This window comes from Diabrotica virgifera, chromosome 7 (genome assembly GCF_917563875.1).
Source record: "Diabrotica virgifera virgifera chromosome 7, PGI_DIABVI_V3a".
In the NCBI taxonomy this organism is placed as follows: domain Eukaryota; kingdom Metazoa; phylum Arthropoda; class Insecta; order Coleoptera; family Chrysomelidae; genus Diabrotica; species Diabrotica virgifera.
This window is the reverse complement of record NC_065449.1, coordinates 243,304,206-243,317,378: the sequence shown is the minus strand read 5'-3', so window position 1 is coordinate 243,317,378 and position 13,173 is coordinate 243,304,206.

Here is a 13,173-nt window from a genome sequence, read left to right as displayed (position 1 = left end):
CATATGTACATATTAAGGTCAGAATTTGGTATTAGTTTTGAGAGTAAACTAAAGTGAGACTTATTACTTACGATGTCGGGATAGTATGACGAGGTTTTTTCCTGGTTTTCCCTCGTGATTTACTATGGAAACTCTAGCGCGAGAATTTTACTGTCACCATGGCATGTGGTTGTCTTTTTAAAGACAGACCACATGTCATAATTTTTGTGACGGATATTCTTGAGCTGGGGTTGATTTCATGTAATCGAATGAACTATCTTTCAGAAAAGTCGTCCCAGGAACGCAACTCATAAATATTGGCAATATCATTTTAAAGTCTTCTACTTTAAAATGTATAATATATGTCTGAATTGTCGATATAAATGAGTCAGATTAAATAAATTATTAGAAGAATTTTTGTTACTAGGCAACAACATTTTTGTTTAATTCATTAATATTTTTTATATTTTGACAACGACACCCGATTTGCGCGTCGAAACGTTAATAAATCATTTTTTTAGTAAAATTGTGGCTTATTTCCCATCAAAAATAGTTAAATTTTTAAGGGTACTCCAGTTGTAGGACCCACTAAAGTTTAGAAACCTCTATATTTACGAAACGCCCCCCTACCGAAAGTTTTCCTAAATAGAAAAGTTTTCCAACTCTACAAGAATAACTGAATAAAAAAAAACTCATGAGGGAGGTAATAAATTTTTTGGTGGGCCCAAGGACTATAATTATTATAAATTCGTCGTGAATGAAAAATATAACCAGAGGAATTCCGTAGACATTCTTTGAGAAAACTTCGACATTTTAATAATGTTAATTAGGTAATATACCTGATAGCTACGTATATACCAGGATATTTAGTGAAGATGATATGTTATCATTAATTAATGGCATAACATTAATTCGGTACGGTTGATTAAATTACCATTTCATTGATGTGGGTTAAGAGGTTTACTTGGTCTTTGTTGAAGTATTTTTTGATTGAACACAAGTCATTAAACCATGTAAATCAAAAAATCTATTTTCAATACATTAAGTTGGAGTGTATGAAAATATTTTTTATCTACTCTATCTCATATTATGTATAAGTTTTTAGTTTGTGAAAACTGTCATTATAGATAGCAGTGCGTGAAGGATTTAAAGTGTGCGTGAAGTAACAATGTATTTTAAATGGGATTTACTTTTTCGCACTCTTTTTTGGCACACTTTCATATACTCAAATATCCTTAACTTTCGCGTTGTCATGGTGATGACATGTGAGCAATTAATTACAATAGTAGTTTTGACAGTTTTGTGGTTTGAAAGAAGTTAGAATTTTTAAATGTCAAAGTTCTACAAATTGTAGAATAGAAATGAATTCCAGCGATGAAGAGTTACAGTTTGTTTATTTGTTTATCGTAGATAAAACATTGTATGAAACTGTGCGTGAAGTACTTTTTGCCAACTTACGCGATGTATAGCACTCGCTCCGCTGTCGCTCGTTCTCTAAACATCGCGTGCTTTCGCAAAAAGCATACTTTACGAACTGTTTCATAAATAATTATTTTGTTAATTTCAATGTTGTTGAAATGTTAAAACGGCTGTTGAGCATACGTCACGAAAGTTTCATTAAAATTTCATAGTGATAAATGACGATCAAAAACGTTGGATCAGAAATCAGAATTGACCCAAAAATACACAAGAAAAAGTTTCCTACAATACAACTGTATACCATTAATTACAAAAATTGAAGAAAAATATCTTATGTGTAAAAGGTATACTTATTTAAACCCCAATAAAGGGCTACATTAAAAAAACAGAACGTTTTCGCTCTAAAGAGAGCATCATCAGTGTTCTAAGCAAGCTTTACATGCTAAGCCACCAAAAATACATGGGTTAAAACCCTTAAAATGCCGACCAAAAGCCTTACATTGGCGTGTTATATATTAAACCCTGGCGATGGGTGAAATTTAAACAAGATATACCTCAAAGCATCATATGACTATACCGCGAGCATGTGGGTGGTTGAGTTGATTTCTCTGTCTTCACCTTTCTCCTGACACTGAAAACGGTTGTTTTCTATACTTCTACAAAATTTATTATAACTATGTGACTACAGCTGTTTCGACAGAGTGCCTTTCTTAAGTGATTTAGACACCACCACCACAGAAAGAACCCAGTATCTTCTGCTCTATTACATATACTGGCAAGATAACAACAAAAATAGCGAGATACATAAAAAAGAATGGAATAACACCAGCTTTCAGAACTAACAACAACTTAAGCAAATATATTAAGAACAATAAGAGCCGAAAGAGAAAACAACTACAAAGTGGTGTCTACAAACTAACTTGTGGTGACTGTCCGAAAACTTACATCGGTCAAACTGGCAGAACCTTTGACAAACAGATAGCAGAACACAAAAGGGCTTTCAACAATAGAAAAACAGACACTTTTACATACGCACTTCACCTTCTAGATCATAATCATTCTTTTAATGAAGAGTTTCAAATTCTGCATATTCAAAATAAAGGCCTTAAGCTATCTTTATTAGAATATATGGAAATTAATAAATTAAAAAATACAGATATAATTCTGAATGACCAACTCGAGACAAACAGTTCCCCACTCCTCAACCTCTTCAGTTAAAGACTTTAAAAAGGCAAACACATAGTAAACTAAATCACTTGAGAAAGGCACTCTGCCGAAACTGCTGTAGTCACATAGTTATAATAAATTTTGTGGAAGTATAGAAAACAAACGTTTTCAGTGTTTTATTGTTAGATAAAATAAACTTCCATCAAGTAACGGTCGAATCCATCAATTATCCAACAGTTCTCTTGGTCTCTGGACTCTTTCTAGGCTAAGATGACCATATTTAGCTTCTTTGCTATTATTTTGAACTTATGAACAAATCTTCGTAAGTCGTACTCATTTCCTGCTCTTAGTAGGGCATCTGCTAAATAGCAGAATACCTTAATTTCTATATTTTCCATCTAATTTCATACATTATAAGATTAAAGAGTAGAGAGCTTAAGTAGACTCCTTGCCTTATATACCTGTGTCTGTGTATATTTTCTGTGTCAGTTGTATAACTATTTTAGCCTGCATTGCGTTGTCCTTGTATATAATCTTTGATTGTTTTAACATATCTAATATCTCTACTGTATAAAAGGTGAATAACGTCATTCATCCCTACTATGTCAAAGCCTTTTTTAAAGTCAGTCAAGCAAATGAATCTTGTTCATCCTCAATTGATTATTTTCTCGTAATTACATAATTTGGTTAAAATTTTTATCGTTTTTTTTTCGGCGTGGTGTTTATTAAACTGATACCTCTCTAATTTTCGCGTTTTTTGTCATCTTTTTAAATATCAGGTATATTATATAGTACGCTTATTTTTTCATATTTTAAGTACTTTGTTATATTGCAATATTTTGTTGATGATATGTGCCAATTAACTTAAACGCATTGTTTCGCAATATTTTAATAGTCCATTTGCTATTTCTATTCTTTAATTTTCTGTCTGCTTTCTCCATTTCCACTGTGCTTATTCTGGTTTGTTTATCAGTTTTAATTTCCGGTGTGTCTGGTCGTACTTATATCGGTTGTTCTTTTCAAGTAATAAGTATATGTATATTGGCAGGTGGTAAATTGGCAGAATTGTTTGTGTTTCCTTCAGAGTTGAGACTTCTGAGCTTCACCGATGAGGCATAAGGATGCTGAAATAGCTATATGGAGATGGTGGTCCAACTCTGAATCAAACATAAACAAAACCTGACTTTTTTATCTTTTATATGTATATTTTTATCTTTTATATAAAACTTTTTTATCTTTTATATGTATATTCATGTGTTTGTCTGTATGAAGACATATTTCCTTTTTAATCCATAGAACTTATGTTCCAGATATTGTGAAGATCATTCCCAGAAGCATTTTTAGTGGTTGGTTTTGGTTATTCTAACAAGCCTATGTGTTTTTGCTAACAGTGCATGAGATTCCTTTGAAACTTCTAAGTCGAGATACAAGGAAGTACGTATAAGACACTACGAGATGTAAGACACGAGGAGAGCTTGTGTCTTCTACAGCTACCAATTTTCGACCTTGTTGTTTTTACCTGCATAGGGATTACGAACACTCGATACGAATCGTATCCGCCATCTTTTACCGTAAGGCGCTACAGGAATAGAATACAGGCGCTATGATAGTAGATTATTTAAATTCACTTCAGACAACAGGAGCCTTAGACCAGTTTGAAGTGGTTAACGAGTTCAATTATCTAGGATCCTACATCAGTAATACAGGATCTTGTGAAACAGAAATACGTAGGAGAATAGGCATGGCCAATTACGCTATGAGTCGATTATCGAAAATCTGGAAAGATCGCTCCTTGTCGAAGAACACCAAAATAAGATTAGTACGTGCCTTAATTTTTCCCATATTTAATTACGGATCCGAAACATGGACAATGAAATCGGACGACAGAAAAAGGATTGACGCCTTTGAAATGTGGTGCTGGAAAAGAGTGCTTCAGATCTCATGGACGGAACTAAGAACAAATCACTCAATCCTCCAAGAGCTTAATATTCAGACTCGACTTTCCTCTATTTGCCTCTCCACCGTCTTAAATTTTTTCGGCCCTATTGCAAGAAGAAGTGATGATAATCTTGAGAGACTTATAATTTAGGAAAACGTTGAAGGGCGCCGAAGTAGAGGTCGCTCACCTACTCGATGGACGGATCAAGTACAGAAAGCCAGTGGAAAAACATTCTCTGAATCCATGAGGGAAGCTCAGGACAGAAGCCGATGAAAAGAGATAGTTGCTCGTATTATAGGGAATCGCGACACTCAGCAATAAGGAAACGAATGAGGAGGAGGAGGAGGCTACAGGAAAACATGGCGGATACGATTCGTATCGAGTGTTCGTAATCCCACGCCTGATTTGGGGAAAGAGGAAAGATGCTGCCGCCCAACGTCAGCAGAGCTTGGATTCTCTTGTGTATTGTATCGATACAGTTTAAATCAGTCAAATAAAAGGATCGGTGTACTTCCCGGAAATTAGCGGCTGGGTATAGCTAAGATAAAAATTAGTATCTAATAATAATTAAGATAGACATAATCTTTTGAATAGACAAATATTTAATGACTATTTTTGTGAGAATTTCGCATAGTAATATTTGTCACACTAATAACTTGGTTAAAATACATTATAAAACTTTATTAGTTTACATTACTGCGACTTCCGTTTAATAAAGGAAACGTAGTAATCATATTGCGACCGGTTTAAAACTTTGAGCTTTTAGGGGAACTTTGTGCGAAGTTTTCAGGCCAAACTGATATCTAATATTCTTTGTATAAAAGTAAATTAAGCAAGTCTTTTACATAATGCACTCTACAGTGAACAAGTAGAAGGTTTTAAGACAAATACCCTCCATTGCTAACTAACATAGTTAAAAAGAGGAAACAAATTCAAAGTTTAGAAGCACAATTCGAAACAATAAGACTGGGTACATTTGCGTCGTTTATTTTACCTCTGGGTGTAGCTAAAAATTAAATATAGAATAAACAATTTTATATTACTTTACGTCGGAGAGGAATACTAATAGAATGACAAAAACACTGGGGGGGTCACAATACAGTGGAGTACAATGAACAAAACATAAAATCCGAAACTTGTATCGTGGTGCAACTGCCAATTTAAATTATTCATCTCTGCAGGAAATATTTAACAGCATACACGGTAGTTGGTCTGGAAAAATCAGACACATTTTTTCACATAAATTAAACTTTTCCTATTAAAATTGAATTTATTATTATTAAATGCAATGAGAAATCTTGAAGATTTCTTATGTCGGAGGCAAATTCTGATTTTTTACCTGTCCTCCATCCTTTTACAATTTACAAGGAAAACTGGCGATAAATGGGTAAACATGGGGAATCTACGATATGCATTCCTTCTTCTTCTTCACGTGCCATCTCCGCGACGGGGGTTGGCAATCATCATGGCTATTCTAATCTTAGATGCTGCTGCTCTGAATAGTTCGGTTGCTGTGCATCCGTACCACTCCCTCAAGTTACGCAACCATGAGATTCTTCTCCTCCCTACACTTCTTTTACCCTGAATTTTCTCCTGTACAATCAATTGAAGTATGTTGTATCTCTCATTACGCATAACATGCCCCAGGTATTGCAGCTTTCGTGTCTTGATGGTTTCCAATATTTCCAGTCTTTTGTTGACTCTTCTCATGACTTCGTTGTTTGTTATATTATGCTCGGTCCATGATATCTTCAGGATTCTTCTATACACCCACAGTTCAAATGCTTCCAACCTTTTAGTAGTCGACGCGTTAAGTGTTCATGCTTCTATCCCGTAAAGCAGGTTCGAGAAAATATAAAACCTTGCCAACCTAACTCTTAAGTCTAATTTCAGTTCTCTTGCACAAAGTACCTTTCTCATTTTATTGAAGTTTGTTCTTGCTTTCTCTATTCGAACTTTGATTGCTTTGGAGTAATCGTTTGTGTGATTAATTTTTGTGCCAAGATAGTTGTAGTTTTCAACTTGTTCTAAAGTTTTACCTTTAATTGTCAGGCTTTTATCATTATTTTGGGTTTTTGATATCCTCATAAATTTAGTTTTCTTTTCAGTTTCTCAAGATCAATGAATACCATATGAGCGTTGGTCTCTTTATTCCTGTATTTTTCTATCAGTTGCCTTACAATGAAAATTTCATCTGTTGTTGATCTGCCCTGCATAAAGCCAAATTGATTATCTGATATATCGGTTTCTTCACGTATCCGGCTATCAATTACTCTCCCATATTTTCATGGTGTGGCTAAGTAGTTTTATAGCCCTGTAGTTTGTACATTGTTGTATGTCTCCCTTGTTTTTGTAGACAGGTACTAATATACTGCTTCTCCATTCGTCTGGCATTTGGCCAACTTCCATAATTCTATTAAATAGACCTGCTAACCAACTTATTCCTGTCTCTCCCAATGCTCTCCATACTTTCCCAGGAATGTCATCTGGTCCGACTGCTTTTACTTTATTTTTTGAAGCGCTTGAGCCACTTCCTCGTTTGTTATTCTGGTAACAATTGCTGTTACTGTCTCCGTTACCTCCACAGGCTGTCTGTCAAATTCTTCATTTAATAAACTGTCAAAATGCTTTCTCCATCTCTTTTTGACATCCTTTTCGTGATTTAGTATTTAATTATTTTCATCTTGGATACATCGGAACACGACTTCTACGAAACACAAAAAGAAATATGGATAATGATAAGAGGACAAAGATATGAGATGAATTAATAAGAATGAAAAACATATAGAAGGAAATATGGGCAGTATACCTTCGATCCCCAATCGAAAGGTGGAGATAATGAACCACCAACACAAGAAGCGGCGACAAACGAAGAAATAAACATTGTGGAGGGAGAAGTAAAGGAAGCATGAAATTAAAAAAAATAGAAAATCACTAGGAGATGACAGAATGTCGAACCAACTCTTAAAGTACCAAGAAATTCTATCTGACCAAACAATTACTAAAACTAATCAAAAAAATAATAGAATCCAAAACATAATAGAAAAATAATAGAATAATAGCAAATATGCCTTGTTTAGTTAATGTCTTGTTATGCTTGTAAGAAGTTCTGCCATCTAACTTCTACTTCTACACATGTTTCAGTGTTGATTTCTTATTTGTTTAATTTTTTTTGTAGTTCTTCTGGAGCCATCTTTTTAACAATATTTTAAAAATTTAAATTTTTTGGTATAATTTTTAGAGGGTTTTATCTTCCTTGTAAGAGTGTATTTTACAATCATTAACGTTCTCTATAATTTTCCAGAAAGACATTTTTTTAACTGAACCGTAGCAAGCCGGAAACTTGAATATTCAACTTTCTGCAAATACCGATAAACCCCAATTTAACTCACCCTTTCTACAAAATATTCCATTATTCCGGAGTGACTTTCAAGAAATATTATTCGAAGGCTTCGTCTTAAGTGGCTGCTAGACGTTTCTTGGTTGATAAATGATGGAAACGTGATAAAGCATTATAACCTATTACATTCTGTCAACCGTGACCATTCGGATAATTTTGGCAATTAACGTCTATCAGCCATTAATTGGCTGAGATACAATCGGGATAAATTGATTTCCTGTTTAGATTACGGACTGATTTCGTGACTTGGGTTTCCGTTTTTTAGGATTACAAGAAGAAAACCATTACCAAGAAAACTGACTATCAACTAAAAACTTCTTGTGTAAAATGGTATAAAATTATTAAAAATTTTAAAAATATCCAAAATGAAAAATAATCCTCATTGAAAAACGTCTATATAGTAGCTGAAACTAGTCACATAACGAGATCAGATGACCCTTAAATTATACAGGGTGTCCTCGAAAATAGTGCGTTCCTTAAAGCTATAGGTAGAAGGCACAATGTAGAGCAAAAGAGCCTTATAACATTTTTTTCTAAATTCATCCGTTTGACCAAAAAACAAAAATATATTTTGATATGCAAATTGAAATCTGGCAACAACGTGCAACTCAAAAATCTAAAGATTAAAAAAGTATGTTTGTAGGTCAGTTGCATCTGGTAGGTAAAATAATGTAAATATCAACAAAACCCATATCCATTATTTTGCAGGTAGGTACCTACGAAGTCAACAACCCCAAAAATCACACCTCAAATAGTAAATAAATAACGAAGCGTTAATAACCGCTATGAATTCCAAGATTTTATTGGTTAGAACTACCCACGTGATATCTGTGTTCGTATTGGTCAAATGATTAAGAATGACAGAGCGGGATATTTAAATACCAATATTGTATGCAAAGTGTCGTTTCAAGAAAACAAGTCTGCTGACCGAGGATAACGGATAAATATTTCTTGTTTATCTTACAATTGACAATTTTTGTGATAGAAATAAAAGTGTGGTAGAAAATCAATATTGAAAAACAGTATTGATTAAAAAATCACTATTTATTCGTTTCTACTAGTCTGCTTTCTAGACTGTACCTAGTCTCATAAAATATTTCTTTTATCTCATAAAAAATATAAACAATTATTGTATGGTAATAATATTATTTCAATTTATTTCAGTTGTTCAATACAAACACAGCAGCACTAGAATAGATCTTATAAATTAAATTATAAATGCATGAAAATTAAAAACACATACAGTAGGAAAAATGAAAGAATACCCATGAACGAACATATAAAACACGCTGTATTTTCCTGTCACCGTGTCACACAACAAATTGGCCAGCGCAAGTACATGTAATAATTATTGTTACATGTACTCGCACTAGACAATTTTCTGTGTGACACGGTGGCAGGAAAATACAGCGTGTTTTATATGTTCGTTCATGGGTATTCTTTCATTTTTCCGACTGTAATTTACATAAAAGTAAATATACTGGATATGGGGAAAAGTAATTTAGGGGAAATTATATGTTATATTATATAATTATGATTTTCTTCGGCATTTTGTGAAATATAGGACATGTTGTGTCTTGTGTCCTTTTAAAATGTCTGAAATTTCATATTTCATTTACATTTGGATTTTTAAACGTTTTTTTTAACACTTATAAATATGTTGCTACGATTTTTGTTTCTTTGTGGAGTAAAACCGTTTTTGTGGTTCAATGTTTTTACATATTGAAACTTTTAAAACACTTCAATTTTTTTTATGCAAATTTTGATTAAATTTTTTGTTGCATGTAGGTATATTTGACAAGACAATCTAAAAATTTCTGTCACTTAAATTATCTAAATCGGGTGTATGTATTTACAAGCATCGTCAAATCTTCATGATCTTTTTTATTGCAAATTAAATTGATGTTACTTAAATCCTTAAAGTCGTGGTTTCACTATCAAATAATTTGATCAAACAGTTTGAGCAAACTCAGGAAGTGACGCCACAACTGCAGTTTGTTCAAATTTTAAAAATCTAGTGGTCACACTATCAGTTTAGTTTGATCAAATTTTGTATTGAGAGTTGTGGTAGTATGTACATATATCAAAACCCACAAGCATTCCAACACTTTAACGAATAAGCCCCAAACTCTCTATTGTAGAAGGGAGCCAGTAACTAACCAAAAAGAAATCAAGTCCTGATTAGGAAAAATCTAGAAAACAAGCAAGAGTAACTATTGGCTACAAAAGCTGCTGTACAAAAATCAGTGTGCACGCTGAAGAAAGCAAAGCAGGGAATGATCAACGAAACAATTTTAATGTGTAGCTAGGCCACGATTGATAAACATATACAGGGGCTCACAGCTTAAATGATGCAGTCGCTACTCAATAAAGCTAGCTTGTGTCAGTGGCTCAATATTTATTAGAAAAAACTTACATACTTAAAGTAGGTAAGTTAGTATGAGTCTTCTAAAATAGCATAAGCTATGTTTTGGGTTTCAAATATGCAATAATTAACACTCCCAGCGCCAGGACCTGGAACCTGGGACACTCCCAGTTGTGTCACCTAAAAGGACACACTTTCTTAAGTTTTTATATGTAGAGAATAATGCTATGGACTGAGACAATTTCCTGGTATAACTGGGTTTGGCCTTACGACATGAAAAGATAGGTTGTATGTAACTAGAAATTCGTATGAAAAATGTTGCCATGTATGGGCCAAAACAATTTGCTCCAACTCAGTATGCAGGGAAAGATTCAAGGAAAATGAAGCATAGGGAGATGCTATACGCTGTACGGATGTACATCAAACGAACTTTTCAGAGCAGCCGTCTCCAAAGTCCTAATAGCTATAGTTCGTCCGCTACAACTTTTCCCATGTGTCACGATTCATTTTCAAACAAATTAAGTCAAAACATAAAGTGAAACGTACGCCGATGTGTGTAGTATATAATATACAGTATACAAAATGTATATACACATCGACATTCGTTTCCTTAATGTTTTGACTTAATTTGCTTGAAAATGAATCGTGACGCATGGGAAAAGTTATAGCGGACGAACAATAAGATGTATTGTCAGAGAAATAGCAAATAATCCCAAAAAAGTGCACCAAAATTGAGAGATGAGGTGGAAAGACAGTTTAGAAAAAGATGTAACTATGAAACAATTAGACGGATATTACAAAATAATAATCGGCATAGCTGAACTGCAAGAAATAAATATATCAGCCAAAGAAATAAGCAACAAGGAGTTTTGTTTTCTTTATTAATTTTAGCTGATATCAAAATCATACACAAAATAATTAAGGATTATTGTTATTTAAGTATGGTATATCTGAAACCCAAAACATAGCTTATGCTATTTTAGAGGACTTATAGTTAGTAACTTACTTTCAGTATGTAATTTTTTTCTAATATTGAGTCACTGACAAAAGCTACAGTTTTATTGAGTAGCGACTGTATCATTTCAGAATTGAGGCTGTGAGTCACTGTAGGTGCAGTGCAGTACAATAATTTTGCTTATACAAATTATCAGTAATAAATATTTATTTACATCAAAATAAAAATTCCATCACATAATGATGTCTAATTAACAGCTGATTGTCACTCTGACCAATACGAACACAGATATCACGTGGGTAGTTCTAACCAATAAAATCGTGGAATTCATAGCGGTATTTAACGGCTCTTAATAAATAAGGGTTAATTAGGTTAAATTTCCACAGTCATAGCAAGTTCTTCTAGGCTACGTTGCCATGTCATTCAAATTTATGAAAATAAAAATTCACTTATATGAAGAACAATGTAATTTTTTTCTTGGAAACGGTTAACTTTAGAAAAAAATGTTATAGGACTATTTTGTTCTAAATTGTGTATTATATCTGTACCTCAAAGGAATGCACTATTTTCGTGGACACCCTGTATTATAGTTATTAAGGTACCAGGGGTATTGTAAGGATAATAACTTTGACGGAAAGTGTTATTTTCCCTAATACCCGTGGTGCCTTCAACGTTTTGTATCCCGAGTGACACTTTTAATTTTACGACCCGAAGGGTAGTGAAATTATTTCGAAGTGTCACGAGTGCAAAACAAATGGGCAATTTTTAAGAGTTTGAGTGTAATTCGATAAAACTATTATACGGATCCTATTATATGGATCCTGGCGTTCTTAGCACCTGGACCTCGATTTTTGACCCTTCGCTTCGTTATCGAACGTATTCGCTTCGTGTTTTTTGACCGTTCGCTTCGTTATCGAACGTATTCGCTTCGTATCTGTTTAGGACACGAAGCGAATACGTTCGATAACGAAGCGAAGGGTCAAAAATCGAGGTCCTGGTTCGATGTTTTACTATTTTCTTGTTTATAAATTCATATTATTTTATCTTTTCATTTAAAAGAAAAATTGTACCATACTTCTTTCTCTTCAGCTGCCTTTTTCTAATGAAGGTTGGCGATAAGTTTGGTTCTCGATCACTTTAACGCTTAAAATTTCTTCTTCTTATAGTGCCTATCCGTTTCGGATGTTGGCGACCATCATGGCAATCTGTACTTTGCACACTGCTGCTCTAAAAAGATTTGTAGTGGTTGTTTTGAACCACGTACGTAGATTTTTCAGCCAGGAAATCCTTCGCCTTCCTGATCCGCGCTTTCCTTCTACTTTTCCCTGCAAGATTAGTTGCAGCAGTCCATATCTTTCACTATTCCTCATAATGTGACCGAGGTATTCGATTTTGGCTATTTTTTAACAGCTCTTTTTTTTGCATTCTCAGCAAAACACCCTGATTAGTAATGTGGTCGATATAATATATCTTCAGGATTCGACGATAAAGCCACATTTCAAAAACTTCAATTTTCTTGCAGGTGGCGTCTGTGAGAGTCCACGACTCAACTTTGTACAACAGTATAGGAAAGATATAACATCGTAGTAATCTGACTTTTATGGGTATCGACAAATCATGACATCTGAATAATTTTGCCATTTTTTGAAATGCAGATCTTGCTTTCTCTATCCTACATTTGATTTCTATGGAATGGTCCCAATTTTCATTGACGTTCGTACCAAGGTAGGTGTATGTTTTTACTTTTTCTATTTGTTCGCCATTCACACTGATTCGTCCAAATTGCTGTTCATTCTTAGAGATCATCATACATTTTGTTTTCTTAGTGTTTAGTGAAACTCCATATCTCTCTGACTTACTCCTTTAATTCTATTCATTAACTCCTGGAGGGCTTCAGAACTATCAGCGAATGCCACCGTGTCGTCTGCATATCTTATGTTATTGATACA